The sequence below is a fragment of the Petaurus breviceps genome, unplaced genomic scaffold, assembly GCF_028583685.1.
Source record: "Petaurus breviceps papuanus isolate PSGF00001 unplaced genomic scaffold, PetGlider_PUasm1.0 173, whole genome shotgun sequence".
Taxonomy (NCBI): Eukaryota; Metazoa; Chordata; class Mammalia; order Diprotodontia; family Petauridae; genus Petaurus; species Petaurus breviceps.
In genome coordinates, this window is record NW_027185759.1 from 6,571,035 (window position 1) to 6,587,400 (window position 16,366).

Genomic DNA, 16,366 nt, shown 5'->3' on the forward strand with positions numbered 1-16,366 from the left:
TGATGATGATGGTGATGATGATGGTGATGGTGATGATGATGATGATGGTGATGATGATGATGAAGATGAAGAAGATGATGGTGGTGATGAAGATGATGAAGAAGAATATTAGCTAGCATCATTTTTGTAGCACTTTAGGCTTGCTAAGCACCATATATCAGTTATCTCATTTACAATCCTGATAGGTAGGCACTGTTATTATCCCCATTGTACAGATGAGGAATTGGGGTGAGAGATAGTAAATAATATTATGCAGATTAATATCTGAGAGAGGAATTTTAATCATTTTTTCTTGACTCTAGTCCAGCTCTCTATTCACTAAAACCGTAACTAAATCACTGGGTCAATCTAGGCAGCAATGATGTTTTCAGTGGAACAAATGAGGCAAAAGGAAACACCATTGTTTTGCCTCTATGAAGCAGTGAGTACTGCACTTTGTCAGCAGAGACCCTCACCCACTAAGGGTGAGGCTTTATGGGAGCAGGAGAAATGAAGTGCAATTTATGTATGGACAAACATTGTATCTTATTAATCTTTGTTCCTCAACATGCCCATTCCCCCAACCTGGCCCAGAACCATGGGTGTCTCATCACAGAATCACAGCAGGTACCTTTGAGATTGCCCAGGCCAATCCCCATTTGAATGAGAATGCCTCTATGATAAGCCAGGCAAGAGGTCATCCAGACTTCCCCAGAAGACCTCTGGCTAGGAAGGGCAGCCATTTAACAAGCACTTAATGAATGCTGGGTGAATGACTGGGGAATGATTCAGAGAGATCAGACTGAGTATAAATGGATAACTCTAATGCTGCCCTGAATCAGTGGAGGAAGTTTCCACATTGGGACTTCTCCACCCTGATTAAATCACTGGTGGAAAGAAACAGAAATCTGTATGATTCTAAGATACTGCAACTAACTGTCTTAGCTCTTGAATTTACTTTTCATCTCAGACCCAGGATGCCTTCACATAAAAATCAAGTTGACAAAATGGAAAAGGATGAATTCAGTCCAAGAAGTTGTTTTTTTTTTAAGTAATCTCTTAAAGTGAGCCAGAAGGCTAAAACCCATGGCAGTGTGTGCTCAATTTAGCTAGCCATTATTTCTTTTTTTCTCCCCTCTCTCCTCCCCCCTGCCAAAGTTCCCCTCCTCAGAGAAAGTGGAGGTTGAAGAATTTTGAAGCAGGCACGTTGAGAAGGGTCGATGTTGGCTCCAACATTTCCAGCAGAGGGACTGGAGATGAATGCAGATTTCTTTGGCAGTGACTAGCATGGGGCTCTCAGGGCAGGCTCTGTGAGTTTGTTTTTGTTTAATGTTTTAGTAACTATTACTTTACATTTGGTTTCTCTGTAACCCTACATTTTATTTTATGTGTTTAAAAACTGGATTCTAAGAGAGGTATCCATTAACTTTATCACATTGCTAGGGGCATCGGTGACACACAGAATATGTAAGACCAAAGCAAACCTGACGTGTGGGGTTTTTGTATAAGAGATCTATGTTTATTTGTCTGCTTGTTTTCTCTCCCTCAGAGCAGGAAACTACTCGAATGTGTGCTCCCTCCTCTGAAACAGACAGCAGATTTCTTTGGCTTAGTAGATAAATGCTAGGGCTACTTTGCTTATGTCTCAGTGACGTGAGGGGGCTCATCCCTTACGTGTGTTGGGAGGAGGATTTAAACCATCATATTTTCTTTTTCTTTTCTGAGTACAAGCCAGCCCTTGGTCACTTCTTTCTACAGAACCGTCTTCTATTTTGTCTATTTCAGAAAGTGGTTTTATTCCTGGCTGTGTCAGCCATTGGTGGGGCTGGCTCCCTACCCCCAAATTACAGTTTTGGAAGGGAGGGTCCCACAGAGCAGATGTGATGCCTCTCCCACCTATGATTTGCAAAATCCCTTTGAAGATGGTATTATCCTTTTTTGCAAGTTCAGGGTTTTTCCTCCACCCTTCTTCATAGGTGGAGGGTAGATATAGCATGCAATTTTTAGTCAGGAGAAAACACTGGAGAATGAATTCATTTTCCCAGTTCCAAAATAGCCAGGCTTCTTGTTTTCATAATCTCATATGTTTGTGACCCGCCCTCTCCCTGGTGTTTCGGATTGCTCCCTGCTTCCTCCTGGTACGACTAGGGCACATTTGGTCCTTCTAGAGTAAACACCCAAGCTCCTTCCTGCCCTGCTTCCCTTCAAAATCCAGAAACGAGGCCCATCCTGGGGATAGGAAGAAAGGGGGGAAGGGACATCTGGGAAAGACTAATTTGGGGGCAGCTTTTTCATCCGTGTGCTATTAAAAACTTCGTATCACATGAAATACATTCAAAAGCTGGAACGCTGGCATTTGGAGTCAGATCTTGCACAATAGATTGTTTTCATCATAGTTTACCTTTTCCTATGCTTAAGAAAACAGCTTTCTCCAGGAGGCCTTGGGGTGGAAGTCTGGCCTGTGGAGGGGTGAGTGGACGGTGGGTGAAGGACGCTGCTGACTTGAGATGAGGGCAGGGATGCCCTTCGAGCATCCAGAGAGATGAGTCCTTACAGCAATGGACACACACAGACGCATACACACTCACATGAAGAAACAGCACGTTCCTCCCAGCACGGCTCGTTCTGCGTAGGCTGATAACAAGATGCATCTGGTGGAAACTGGGAGACTCTGGTGCACAGAATGAGAATGGGAGGGCACATGAGAGGTCCTGAGCTGCCATTTCCTCATTTTACAGAAGAGACGACTGAGTCCCGGAGACTTAGGTGACATGCCCTAGTTCATAGAAATGATCAGAGTACAGCAGCTGGAAGGGACCTCAGCAGTCACCCATGCTGGTCCCACAGGCACTGCCTAGGAAGCACTCAGCCAGACTCTGAGGAGGAGGAAGCCACTGCCTCTCAAGGAAGCCTAGTCCCTGTTTGGACAGCTCTCAAGCTCAGGAAGTCTTTCCTATCATTCTCCCTAAACGAACTGTGCAGTTTCTACCTGCCACCCCTGGCCTTGCCGTCTGTGGCCAAAGAGAGTAAGTACACTCTCTTTCCCGGGCAGTCCTTCAGGTATTTACAAGGAGTGCCCACATCCTTCCTGAGCCTTCTCTCCCAGTTCCTTTAGGCAGCCCTGCTATGTCATGGACCCCGGGTCCTTCCCCATCCTTCTTGCCCCTCCCTGTGAAGCTTATTTACGTTATTCTAGAATTATGTCCTTGTGCCCAGAAGCGAGCTTGAGAGCAGAGGGGGACGGTCACCTGCCCATTCCCAGGAACTCGGCCCAGTCTTATTGCATCCAAGACCCCACTAGCTTTTCGGACTGTCCCAGCCATTGCTGACTCCTACTTCAGTTTCAGACCACAAAATGCCTTCGTCTTCTCCTGAGCAACAGCGAGACCATGCCTCCTCCTGTTAAATGACTGAACCTGATTTTTCTTTTATTTAAGTCCCAGGCTTTACATTTGTCTCCATTAAATTTTATCGTGTTAGCATCAACACAGTGTTGCAAGTAGCTGGTTGAGATCCCTTTGGAGCCCATCTGTCTTCTTCTGTGTTAGCTCTTTATCTGATCTTGGTATCCTCTGAACATCTGATGAGCCCACCCTCGGAGCCTTTATCCATCTCGGGACCAAGCACAGCTTGCCAGCATCCTCCACTGGAGATTTTCTGCCATGTTGGCATGACACCGTTAACAACAACTCTTTACATCCGTCTATTCAGTTTGACTGAATTATCCTCTAATCCATGTCTTTCCATATTTTTGAAAAACAGTAGAGATCCTGTAACCAAAGCTTTACTAAAATGCAGGTGAGTTACCCCCCCCCTCAATATTCCCATTATCTACCGGATGAGTAATCTTGTCAGAAAAGCATGAGATTAGTCTGTAGTGGCCTTATTCTGGAAGAAGCCAGGTTGGCCCATGTGGATTGCTATTCCCCCATCTAGGTGTTCAACAACCATGTTTTAATGTCCTAGAGTTTAGTGGAATTGAAGGTAAGCCCACAGGCACAGCTTCTATGCTCCCTTTTTTGAAAGCTGCAGTATCTGCCCTTCTCCCATCTGTGATGCCCCCTCCATTCCCCCTGCCTTTCAGAGATCTCTGCAGCCCTGTCTGCCCATTCTTTTAGGACCCAAAGATGGCATTCCTAGCTTCCTTACCACTTCCTCATTTATATTGGGCATCAGCTTCCTATTATTAACTTTTGTTCTGCTGTTTCCAGATAAGAGAGGTAGGCTGAATGTGGGTGGTGAAGAGATATTTGTATTTTATTCTAGATGCAATAGGATGCCCTGGATTCTTGAGTGGGGGAGGAACAGGTAAGGCTGTGTTTAGAAAGCAATATTTCAATGTCAGCTAGTGGAATAATGACCAATGCTAAAGAGACAGCATCGCAGGACTCTCCCTTTGTTTTTGTACACACAGACCATACATGTAACACATGTGCTTCATTCATGGCTATAACATGTACATGGTTATAACAACCAATGTGGTTGTATCCTGTATAAGTATGGAGTATAGATGAAATATATGTTCTGTGTGTATTGTGGCACTGATATGAAATATGTATACATATAATTCAGTAAGAGTAAAGATGAGGGACGTGGGCCTGAGGGCAGCACCTTTGTCCATATTCATGGAACCAGGGAGAGATGAATCCAAAGCTCCCATACTCAGTGGACACATTGAGTAAATGGGAGATTGGCTCTTCGGTCAGAGGATGTGAAAAGGGCCTCCACAACCCAAGGCCCAGAACATTCCAGGGGTGGTAGGGTGAGGCAGTTTCATGGAGGGCACCAAGGGCTGGAATTGGTTTTGGGAAATGCCTGTTGGATCTCAGCTCTTGCCAAGCCTGAGTCCCTGGATGCTCCAATAGGTTCCATGACTTTTTCCCTTTCCACCAGACTTTCCAGGTGGAGATGCCCCAGGAGATTTGACTCTTTGTACTCTGCAAAAGCTTCAAGCCTGAGGGGGAAATGATTCAGTTTATTCTGATCTCTTGGGTTTCTCTTAACGCTTGCTATGGTAGTAAACAGGATATGCTGGGCTTGATTCTTAATGGTTGTGTGACTCTGACAAGTCCCTTAGACACTCTCAGCCTCAGTTTCCTAATCTGCAAAAATAGGGTAATAATAACATCTACTTCACAGGACTGTTTAGAGAATCAGAGGAAAGAATTTGGCATAGAGCTTGACAGTGCTAGGTTTTAAATGAGTAGGGTAAAATACATATAATTACAAAGGAAACAAACAGTAGTAAAATAGATATGCCATGCTCTCCCATCTAAGTTCAGCCCCTGAAATTTTTCCGCAGACTCCTGAGAAGGCCACAGGGTTAGGAACAAGTGACCTCGGCTGGACCCCAAATGTCACCTGCCCAGAGTCAGCTCCTCTGTGGTTGATCAGTGGAGAGACTTACACACAGCATTCATAGTCAGGAAAATTGGCTTTGGGAAAAGCCTCACCCAAGCCCCAGCTTATTGCTAAATGGAAATTTAAAGGTCACTTCATTCCAGTCCCTCATTTGGCAGATGTGGAGGGTATGAGGCCCAGAGATGGCCTGGGCCTTGGCGGAGGTAAAGGATACCTTTCTGAAGGATGTCAGACAAGAGAGGGAGGGGAAGCTTCAAAAGGCACTTTGAGGGAGTTTATATCCTTTAGTTATAACCTTCAGTTCTTGAAACTCATAATTCCATACTTTCTAGGGGGATTTTCTGATGCAGGAGAAAGTCAGCCATTCATCTTGGGAGTATATGACACATATGTGCATGCACACGTGCACACGCACACACACACAGCTGACCCTTTACCTTAATCTGGTTCTAAGAGCTAAGAGTGAGACCCCACTATACGCCAGCCTGAATGCCATGCATGCTCTGTGTACCATGGGCAGGCCGAGGGGAAGTTTTCTTCTACATTGAAAAATGCAGTGTTGCTTTTTACAAAGACAGTTCACAGGGAGTCAACCTCTGCTTCCAAGATTTACCAAAAAAGCAGTCCTGTCAGATGAAGACCAGGGTCCGTATCACCATGTTCTCTGGGAAAGTGGGAAGGAGAACGTGTCTGGGAGTTTGGAACATTCTCAGGAGAATGACACCGACAGCACTTCCAGTCACAGGGCATCTCCAGAACACTTGGTGGAAAGGGCCATGTGGGTGGTGGATGCAGCTGCTGGCTCAGTGCTGACCCTTCATTCCAGCTGGGCGCTTTGGGCAAAGGATTCCAATTCTGAACCTCCATTTTCTCCTCAATAAAAAGCAGATCTTGCACCAGATGGTCTCCAAGTTCCCCTTGAGTTCTAGACCCAAGATTCTACGAGCTCAGGTACCCAGAAAGAGCAGTGGCCAAGAATAATGACACATTCTGGTTCATTCTGGTTTCACTGTTTTGGCCGATTTCTGTGGTCTTTTAATGCTGGTGCGTCGTATGTAACAAATTTCATCTCCAGGTTTTTGAAGTTGTTTTTCGTCATGAAGCATCTCAGATAGTCCTAGAATTATAAAAGAGGCATGATTTAGTGGAGAGAAGATTTGATGAGTCACGTGAGACCTGCGTTCACACCCCATGGCTGATGTTTGCTATCTCTGTGACCACAGGCCAGACTCAGCTCTCTGATCCTTCTTTTCTGCACCCGTAATAGGGAGACAGTGTACCCTCACTATCTGGCTCAAAAGGGCTTTATTATCCTTAAAGTTCTGTAAAGTCACTGAGCTGGGTAAATTTTATCACGTGCCCTCTCTGGGAAGGCTCTGTGCTCATTGTCATCCACAGATAAGGAAAGCAACATCCTGAAAAGAAAGTGAAATGAAGGCCAGGGTCACACAGAGATCTGGAGGTTATGGGCCAGATTTCTGTGATATGGTGCATTAATCATTCCCCGCACCCTTCCTTTTACTACCAATATTTCTTTATGATTTTAAGTCTTATGCCAAGCCAATGCAAACTTAACAGTTTCATGGTCTGGGGTTGATAACTAACTAGTTTAATTGTCTAGCAAAGTCAAGGATATGAGTTCAAAACCCATATGGACCAGTTGGCTCCATTATTCTTGTAAACATAGATTACAGCCCTCTGCCCCTGGTAGCTGTCTTACCACAACAATATATGCTTTCTGGAACAAGAAAAAGAACTTGTATGGTTTGGTGCAAATCAATCACCACCCCTGGGGGGAAAAAAAAACAACAAAAACTCTAAGCTGACTCGCATGGTCTTTATATGTGAGGACAGCACATTATTCTTGGAAATAATGGTCAGAATTCTTTGGAATGCAGCCAGGGGAACAGTTGATGTAGTATTCAAACTTTTCATTTGTTCATCTTTGGAAAGATACTTTTCTTGTCTCAATTCCAGGAAGCAGGAAGCACTTGGCCCTGAAAATCCTGAGTTCACATTTGCCAAAGCACATAGATAAATATTACAAAATTAAGGATACTTGCCCTCAATTATTTCAACTTAATAGAAAAAAACATTGATTCACTTTATGGACTTACTAGAAACCAGTAATGCCGCAAATGTAGGATTGAACCAATGATGGAATTCAGCATAGACTGATATCTGAGGGGATATCAAACCCCACCTCAATCCAGGTCTGACCTAAGTGACTGACCCTTGGTGAGATACAAGCTTCAGGGTCATGTAGAAAAGGGCCTCATGAAGACACCTGGAGAACATCCCTGAAACATGTCAGGAGAAAAGTCAGGAAGGCCATTTTCTGAGCCTCATATCTGACTCCTTTGGCTTTCTAGGCTTTCTCACTCAATACCATTTTTGATAATTATTCAGGAAGGGAGAGGGAGAAGAAACTAAAGGTCATTGAACTCTATGAAACTCGGCTTCCATTCTCAGTGTCTTTGAAAGGTCTTAAACTCATTCTTCTATTTTTTTCTCTCTCCCATCTCCCTCCATCCCTCCCTCTTTCCTTGAGAATATTTTGGCACTAGGAGCTGTGTGGAACTATGGAGACTTGTATCTGTTAAGCCTAAAGGGGGTCTAGGAAAGGCACTGATTTATAAACAAATTCCATTTTCTTTTTAGGAATGTGGGAGCCTGTATTTTTACAGTTAGTACCTAAACTTATATTGCCAATTTACTGAAGCTCTTTTAGATAAGATTTATATGTCTGTATTGAGTTAGGCATTTCCCCTCATATCTCTGTGTTAGTTGCAATTCTCTATGTGTGTTTACCTTCAGACAAAGAAAGGAAAGTGGAGAAAATAAAAAAAGGAAAAAGAAGAGAATGCAAAAGAAGAAATTTATGAAAAGAAAAAGGATGAAGAGAAGAAATAGAAAAAGAAAAAAGGGACAATAAAAGGCAAAGGAATAAAAATAAGAAAAGGAGGAAGGAAAGCAGATAAAAGGAAGAAAGAAAAAATAGGAAGAAGACAAGAGGAAAAGGAAGAAGGAAAAGGAAGAGGAAGGAGAAGAAGAAATGTTGAATTACTCATAAGTTCTCTCAGCTAATAGTGAAAACAAAAGATGTGGGAGTTATGGAGCCATTGGACAATTCCTTTTGTACCTACCTCACCCTGGTTACAGTGGGATGATTTTTGGAGCAATATTATCTAATGAAGTGAGATTTTTATAGGTGGTGACGCTTTGGAGAGTAGACTACAGAACCCAAGTCTATGGGCAGACTGTATGCCTGTCATCTGGGAAGGTACAACCTTAATAAGTTCAGAGAGGGTCATCAACCAATTGGTCAGATTGATCAGAGGAACAAAATGACTTGAAAACTATTTTTTCCAGGCTTGGAGGAACTATATTCTGTGTCAATGATGAGAAAAGCAACACTGATGAAATCTTAGATCCTAGGATTTGTGAAGGAACAATTGAAGACCAGGAGGGAGAGGTTCCCTGCTTCACATGAAGGTTCTTTGTTTTGTAGTAGCTGACTTAAAGCCACAGAAGTCAGAGCAGGAAGAGGTCACCACCGCCAACCTTCTCCTTTTACAGATGGGGAAACTGAGTCCTTAAAAGAACAGCTTTCTCAAGTGCCTAGCTAGGTCCTCTTTAGGTGACCCATGCCCATACCATCTGTTATGTTTACAGAATGAGTATTAATTGATTCATTATCTTCCTCTGTGAGTGAGTATCAATACTGGATTATTTGGAACTCAGCATTGAGAGTTGGACTCAGAGGACCAAGTGTTTTAATTTAGAGTTTTTTTTTTCACTGAACTTTGGCTCACTCTTAGGAAATTTTGCCAAATTCAAGATTTGCAACGATTTGACAGATATATTTCCCTTGATATTTTTCTGTGACATAGAAATTGTAATGCTTTTGAAATTTTCTTCAGCCTTCTTGTATTTGAAGATAACATTATTTGCAGAATGACTGCAATCTAGAAAAAAGGGGTGTGACTAACTTATTTAGCCATCACAATTAGCCTGTCAGAATTAAATATCCCTTTAATCCTTAATTCTCCCCTTTAATGCAGTAGCCTATTGGGCTGCATCTTTCTGTGGCATAGGAGTCCTCAAGTCCTCAGACAATCTGCTAATGCCTAAGAACCCCTTCTTAGAATAGGAAATGGTAAATTTCAGTATAAGTTTAGTGACTGTATGCACTGTCTTCTCTAGCGTCTTCTCAGATCGCAGGTTAATATCCCCTGATCTTGAGAGAGCAGACCATGGTGGATTTCTAGATGGAAAGGCATGGAGTCCAAACTCCTCATTTACCAGGGAGGTTGGCAGGGTCAGGGAAGTGTGCACGTCTATAATGAAGGGCTCACAGTTTCTCAGTCTAGGATGATGCTGATGGGACAGTGAAGCCAAGGGCAGCTCACATTTCTCTGGGGTCTTCATGTCTGCAATGTTCTTTTCTCCCTACAGCTCTCTCTTTTCCTTTCCAGACACTTCCTTCATTCACACAGACAGTACAGAGGTCTTGATTTTTCTCAAATGTGCCACTTCATTTGAAAGCGTGTTTTGGTTGATTGCTTTTGAGATCTTTCTTCTGCTTCGCTGCCTTTCTTGTTAATAGCAGATTGCCCCCATGGATCATCACTAGCTATCATCTGTGGACCACATGAGGATCTTGGCAAACACTGCTTCCATTCTAACTCAGAGTCTGCATTCTAGGCTCAGGTTGCTGGTCATCCAAAATGGTCATTTCAGAATGGGTGCCAAGTGTCTAATTAATGTCATTGGGAAAACAATCGGTTTGGGAGTGAGGGTCCAGGAGTCACTTAGCTTCTCTCTGTCTGATGACTACTGGCCATGCCCCTGCCCTTGACCCATCTCCTCACTCTTGTGGGCATCTTCCTTATTAAGAATGTGCAACTGGATTCATTATCATCTGTCCCCAGATTGTGGGAAAACAGCGCACAGAGAAACAGCAGATCTGAAAGGGACATCAGTGAATGCAGAGCTGTACAGGAATTTCTTCCAGGGCTTCCTTAACAAATGGATATCTAGGCTTATATTGAAAATGTCTCAAAAGAATCTCCTTGACAAGGAAGCCCATTCCATTTGGGGATAGCACTATTGTTGATTGCTTTTTATGTTGAGAATATTTGCTTTTACTTTATCTGATAACATGATTGCAACTCCTGCTTTTTGATTCATCTGTTTTTGATTCATCTGATGCACAGTAAATATTGTTCAACATTCCTTTTTCTTCTTTTTAAAAATAGTGTTTTTTAGTGCATATCTTTGTTTTTGTGTGTCTTTATTAAAAGTAATATATTGTTGGATTTTGTTTTCATTACCAATCTATTGATTTTTTTAAAAAATTGGAATATTTTATCCTTTAACATTTAAAGTTATTACAGTTAAATTTACATTTTCTTCCATTTATCTTTACAATTATTTCCTTTCCCCAAACTAAGATTCTTCCCCCTTCTCCTAAAAAGAAAATATATTCCCTTTGGTTATTTTTACTTGATCTTTTCTTAGGCCCTGTTGCCACTGCCTTTCTCCCTGTCCCTCTCAAATGCCTCCTTTCCCTAGTTTTGGAGTTTTTCTTAGCTCATTAGTTCTTTTTTCTCTTTTCCTTTTACCTAATCAGCCAAATGGCCCCCCTCTTTTCCTGTCTTAGGTTAATAGTCAAGTAAAATCCCTCTTCTTTGTTTCTCCTTTGACCTGTTTTGTTTGTTAATTTTAAATTTTTCTTTAAAAACCATGTCCTACTCATTCTATCCTTACGTGTGTTCCCTTTCTATTATTCACTTTTATTCTTTGATTCATGACTTTATGTGTATTTATTCCATCATGAGTGTCTGTATTCCTCAGGTAATAAAGACTTCTCAAGGAGCCGTTTTGAGTTTCCTCCTCTAACCAGTTGCTTTATTATTGGTTTATAGATCGTGCCCCCTTCTATCTCCTATTTTCTGTTATGTCTTGCTCTTAGGAATACCAGTTCATAGATGGAATGGTGAAGATGCAAGTACCACAGAAATGTTCCTCTGTTCCTCATTGTACAGTTCATCACTGCCCTTTGCCATCCAGAGGATATTTTTTCCAATTCCCATGAAATCTCCTTTCTGAGTCTATGTTCTCCTACTCTTCCAGATACAATTAGTCCTTTTGATCGACACTTTTCTTTTTCTTCTAAGAAGAAATTTCCATGATAATGTCATTATATATATTAAAAGAATAGCAAGTTGTGCCTAATAGATTTACAGTTTCATTTGCAATCATTGTTTTATTATACTATGTCATGGAAATGTTTTTGGATTGCATAAATTAAAAAGGAAATAAATAAATGTGGCAAAATGAAGTTCTGGAAGTTTCTGTGCATTCTGTGTATTCAGATATTTTGATGTATTTTTCTGGGAGAACTAGAACCCTTAACTGGTTGCCACCCATCTTATCGTACATAAACGTATTTACATATAGGGAGGCTATCTTTTCTTTTCACAACACAGCCTTTTACTTTTCTTTCCCCAGATAATCCTTTGCTTCTGTGTATTTTCATTTCCAATTACGTGTCTTCTCTTTTGTTCTTTGGCATGGTTTGCCCCTGTCACTCAATTTTTCTATTTGTTGATTACTTATTGTTTGGGCCATAAATTCTACTTTTATAATCCTTATTTCTCTTTTAAAGTATTTGAGAACACATTTCTGTGGTTCCATAGTCTCTTAGGAACCTACAGGGTCCTGTCACTTCAGGAATTAATTCATCTTTCTTTGTCTTGAAGTATTTATTCATAGACTTCTGAATTTGTTTAACTGACCCGAAGGCCGGATTCTTTCATTATTAATATCTTCCTGTAGATTTATCTGCCTATGTTCAAAGTTTTTAACTCCATTTTCTTCTTCCTGAGATCACTGGAGATTTTGGCTCTGCTTTTTTCTTCTTCTCTGTTTTCCCTTTTTACTCAGTTTCTGGCTCCTTCCCCTTTGATAATAACTGCCCCAGGGGCTGGGCCATCTCAGCCTTCATCCACAATAGGGGATTTACCTTTCCCCAGTCTCTTTGTCTGGCCCGAATGGCTTCTTGGTGACTGGTCACATCCATGTTCTGGGACCTTTTCCCTCAGACTTAGCAGAGCTCCATGCATGTTGGCTTCTTCCCCCAGCAATCTCTCTTGCTTATTTCTCTGGCTGAGCTCTAATGCAGTCTAGAGGACTGCCACATTGCAGTCCAGCAAGAAGAAAGGTCTTCCTTTTGGTTTTTCCACAGCACAAGGAGGTACACGAGTTGAATCTATTGCAAGCCTGGTGTCTTAGACTGTGGAGACACATTGAGGTTGCTTTATCTCTTCCGATGATTCCTATTTTATTGAGGAATGAAAGGTTGTGAGCTTCAGAAATAATGTCTCCTCTTCCCTCTTGTTGTTCATGTGACCCAGAATGGTCACCTGCCTTATTGCAAGGAAACATTCCCTTACAATAAATTCTTATTGACTGATGCACTGGCTGGCCTGTGCCCACTTTTACATCTTTGCAGTTTCTGACCATTGTTCTTTCTTTCTGCCCTTGGGGACCGAGCAGAATAGCCACGATTACTCTCCTAGAAATCAGCTCTTCAGTCCCTAAGGGTCACTCTCAGATGCCCACCAGCTCTTCTCTTTTTCATGCGAAATACCCCCACCTCCTTTACCTGATCTCCAAGTGACCAAGTCTCAAGATACAGTCTACAGAGTATTTGAATAATAACTGAGAAGAAGTCTGGCATCATCCCAGGAGATCTGACCTCCAGTCTGAAGGAACCTGTGCTCAGGGTCTGCCCCTTAGCCTGACCAAAACACTGGACATCCTAGTGTAAGATGTAAATTGTGGAAGAGGTGCAAGCCTGCACTGGCAGATGGACTTTCCTCATCCTCATTTCCCTCTTAGAATAGAGTCCCCAGTGCAGTCCTCTCCATTCCTGGGGAAGAGACAATTGTGCCCACAGAGAGCAGTAAACGTAAAAGCTTGATTGTTCCTGAGCCGCTGAATCTCAAAAGGAAAGGGGTGGGGAAGTATTAGTTATGTTTTGTGCGACACATATTCCAGGTGAGAGGTCCTGGTCAGGGACTATGGTATTAATGGGATCTAAGATGCCTCCCCACCCCCTGCCTATGAATAGGCCTCAGTGGAACCCATTAGGGGAAGCTTGCTTAGGGAAGCCTTGCTGGAGGAAGGCTTTCACACCTTTTGCTAATTACTCATTAGTCTGGGATGCCCTCTGGCTCTGAGGAGTGTATAAATACTCTGAGTTGGTGTTTTGCTTCGGGGGCTGCTTATGAGAAGGATCTTGTGATTCCCGGATGTTCAGAGCTCCGCAACTGCTCAGATGTGAAGGCTCTCCATCCAGGGAGGTGTGTGAAGTGTGTGGTTGATTCGGGCCATCAGAGCCCTGTCTGTTGGTCTTTATTTCTCTGTTTGTATTTTATCTGAAGTTCAGGGTGCTGACTTTTCCCCTGAACTATTGAATGTAATTTCAAAAAGGTTGCTGACCCCTTAAACAGTTCTCTTTCCTAATAAAGCAGATCTAAGAACCTGTGCTACCAGCCAGCCTGGGTATTCGAGTGTGGTTGCCGCTCCAGGGACCTTACCCAAAAAGAGCCCCATATTTTCTGTGGTGGTAATAATAAGAAGGTCCAATGTTACCATAAGCAGTTTCAATGATACCAGTCTTGGCATTTGCTGAGTAAACATCTGGATGATGTTGGAATGGCTAAGACAAACCCACCTGGCAGAAGTCAGGGTGACTGAGTCAGAGTCCCTGCCCCTCCCTGTCACTAGGAATGTGGCATATTGAGAGTGGGTTTATGTAGACTGAGAAAAAATAGAAACCTGTCACTTCAGATCTTTCCAGTCTCAGAGAGGCCCATTTTAATGCTCTAAAAGCTGGTACTCAGAGAGATTTCCCAGAGGCAGATCAGAGAAGTTGGCATGGCCACTGAAATGTTTATCGTAGCTCCTATTAGTAGATGTTGGTGGAAGGGAATGCATGCTTTGAAGCTTTGGCAAGAACTTTCCCAAGTTCTGGACCCTGGGGCCAGTGGCTTTATTTGGGGAAGGCATTAAGAGAGATGGAGAGAGAGGGAGGGAGGGATGTGACATTGCTGACAGGATTTCTCATCCCACTCTACCCAGAAGCCCCTAATTCTCTAGATTCCCTGCAAATAAGTAAATAAAGTGAGGGAAAACTGACAAAGGAACAGGGTGAATGAGAGCCAAGCTTGAGGTAATGGAAATTCTCACTCTGGACCATCAATGTTTTCATTAAAGATAGTTTTCAGGGGGATTTGGTTCACTCTGGGGAGTATTAAAAGGCCAAAGAGAACACGTGAGATGGAAAAAGGAATCTGTGTGATTTGGGCAGCAATAGAATGTTTGCCCAACTGAGTGATAGATGTTGGGAGAGCAAATGAGATATATGAGCTCTTTCCAAGTGTTCTGTGATTACCGGCTGTCATACTATCTTCATTGATCTCAGCATTATTAGTCTTGTTATTGGAATCAGCATCACTGCAGAGAAAGTGCCATTCAGTGAGATCTCAGACCCACTGGAATACTGAAGAATCTTTTGGAGAAGGCTGTTGGCTTTTTTTCCCTTTGACTCCCTGAGTCATCATCTGACCAGTCTTCCCACTCTAGACCCCAGTGCGAGGCTCAGCCGTCAATCGCATGAAGAAACAAGAGTGAGATCAGTGAAATTCCCAACCTGATGTCATTTGGACCTATTCAAAACTGTGTGGATAGATTTAGGCACTCAGAATGGAGTTTCCCACCCATTTCATTGACTTATCACAGTGTACATAAAAGAAGCTTTCACCTCTCTGTTTCTGCATCTTATTCTGGCACAGGGATAACAGTCAAGTTTCAGTTGTACTTGATAGTGAAATATGTATGAGCTAATGATGGAAGTCTTTTCTCCTACAGACTAATGCTCACCCTGCTAAAGCTCACACTTGAGCTTGGTTTCTGTTTGTTCATGGTGATACTGTGTGCCATGGAGGAAGCAGACACATCAAAGCTGTCAGACCTTCTCAGTTCAATCTCCCCATCTCCCTCCACTCTAACAGCAACCAGTGAATCACCAACCATCACCACTTTGCCTGGACTTTTGGATTCACCTCCTAATTGTCTCCTTCCCTCCAGCTTTTCCCCTCTGCAATCTGCTTTCTACATTGATATCTAAGAGATGTTCTTAAAGGACAGGTGTGCCCGAGCTCCCAGCCCTGCATCCCCTCTTCAGACCCTCTAGAATCAGATGAATATTTCTCTTTGGCCTCCAAAGTCCATCGCAGTCTGGCTCCAGGCCCCCTTCTAACCATAGGGCATAGTCTCCCTTCCAGCCACACTGAGCTTTTTGTTCTTTAATAACCACCTTCCCTGTTTCATCTCTGGGCCTTATGATAGTTTTTCCCTAGTGCCAGGAATGCCTTGTGGCCTAAGGTGGACCTCAGATTTCCCTCATAGCTCAGGACAGGCATCCCTCCCTTGCCTGCAACTTTCCCTTCAGTACCCTCCCTCAAATTACCTTGTACTTGATTTGGTACTATTTGCGAGATATTTCCTTTTTACTTATATATGCACATATTATTTTGTCCCTGCTGGAGGGTAAGATTCTTTAGGGTTTGGGTGATTCCATTTTGACATTTTAACCCCTTCCATGCAGGCATATAGACGATGCTTAAGCATTTTTTTCTTTTTGTTAAATTAACTGGAATTGATTTCAGTGCAAAAGAGGGTAAATCACTTTCCTAGAAATTTTTTTCATTTTAAACTTTGTTCAGAAAAAGAACAATGTATATATATATATATATATGTGTGTGTGTGTGTATGTATATATACATACATACATATATATGTATGTATATATACATACATACACATATATATGTGTATGTATATATATATTTTATTTGCAGTGAGACTGATGAATTGTGGCATTTTTTTTAATGGTGCTGACCCTTAATGTCCAGTTCCTGCCCCCTGGGGTAAAACTGGGAGATGAGCATGG

The 16,366-nt window shown here is 42.5% G+C and overlaps 1 protein-coding gene across 1 annotated transcript in view; it reads left to right on the forward strand.

Annotated features, from left to right (window-relative positions):
* The window catches only part of P3H2 (prolyl 3-hydroxylase 2), a 153,611-nt gene that overhangs the window by 40,884 nt on the left and 96,361 nt on the right, over positions 1 to 16,366 (forward strand). The gene's annotated exons all lie outside the window — the stretch shown is intronic.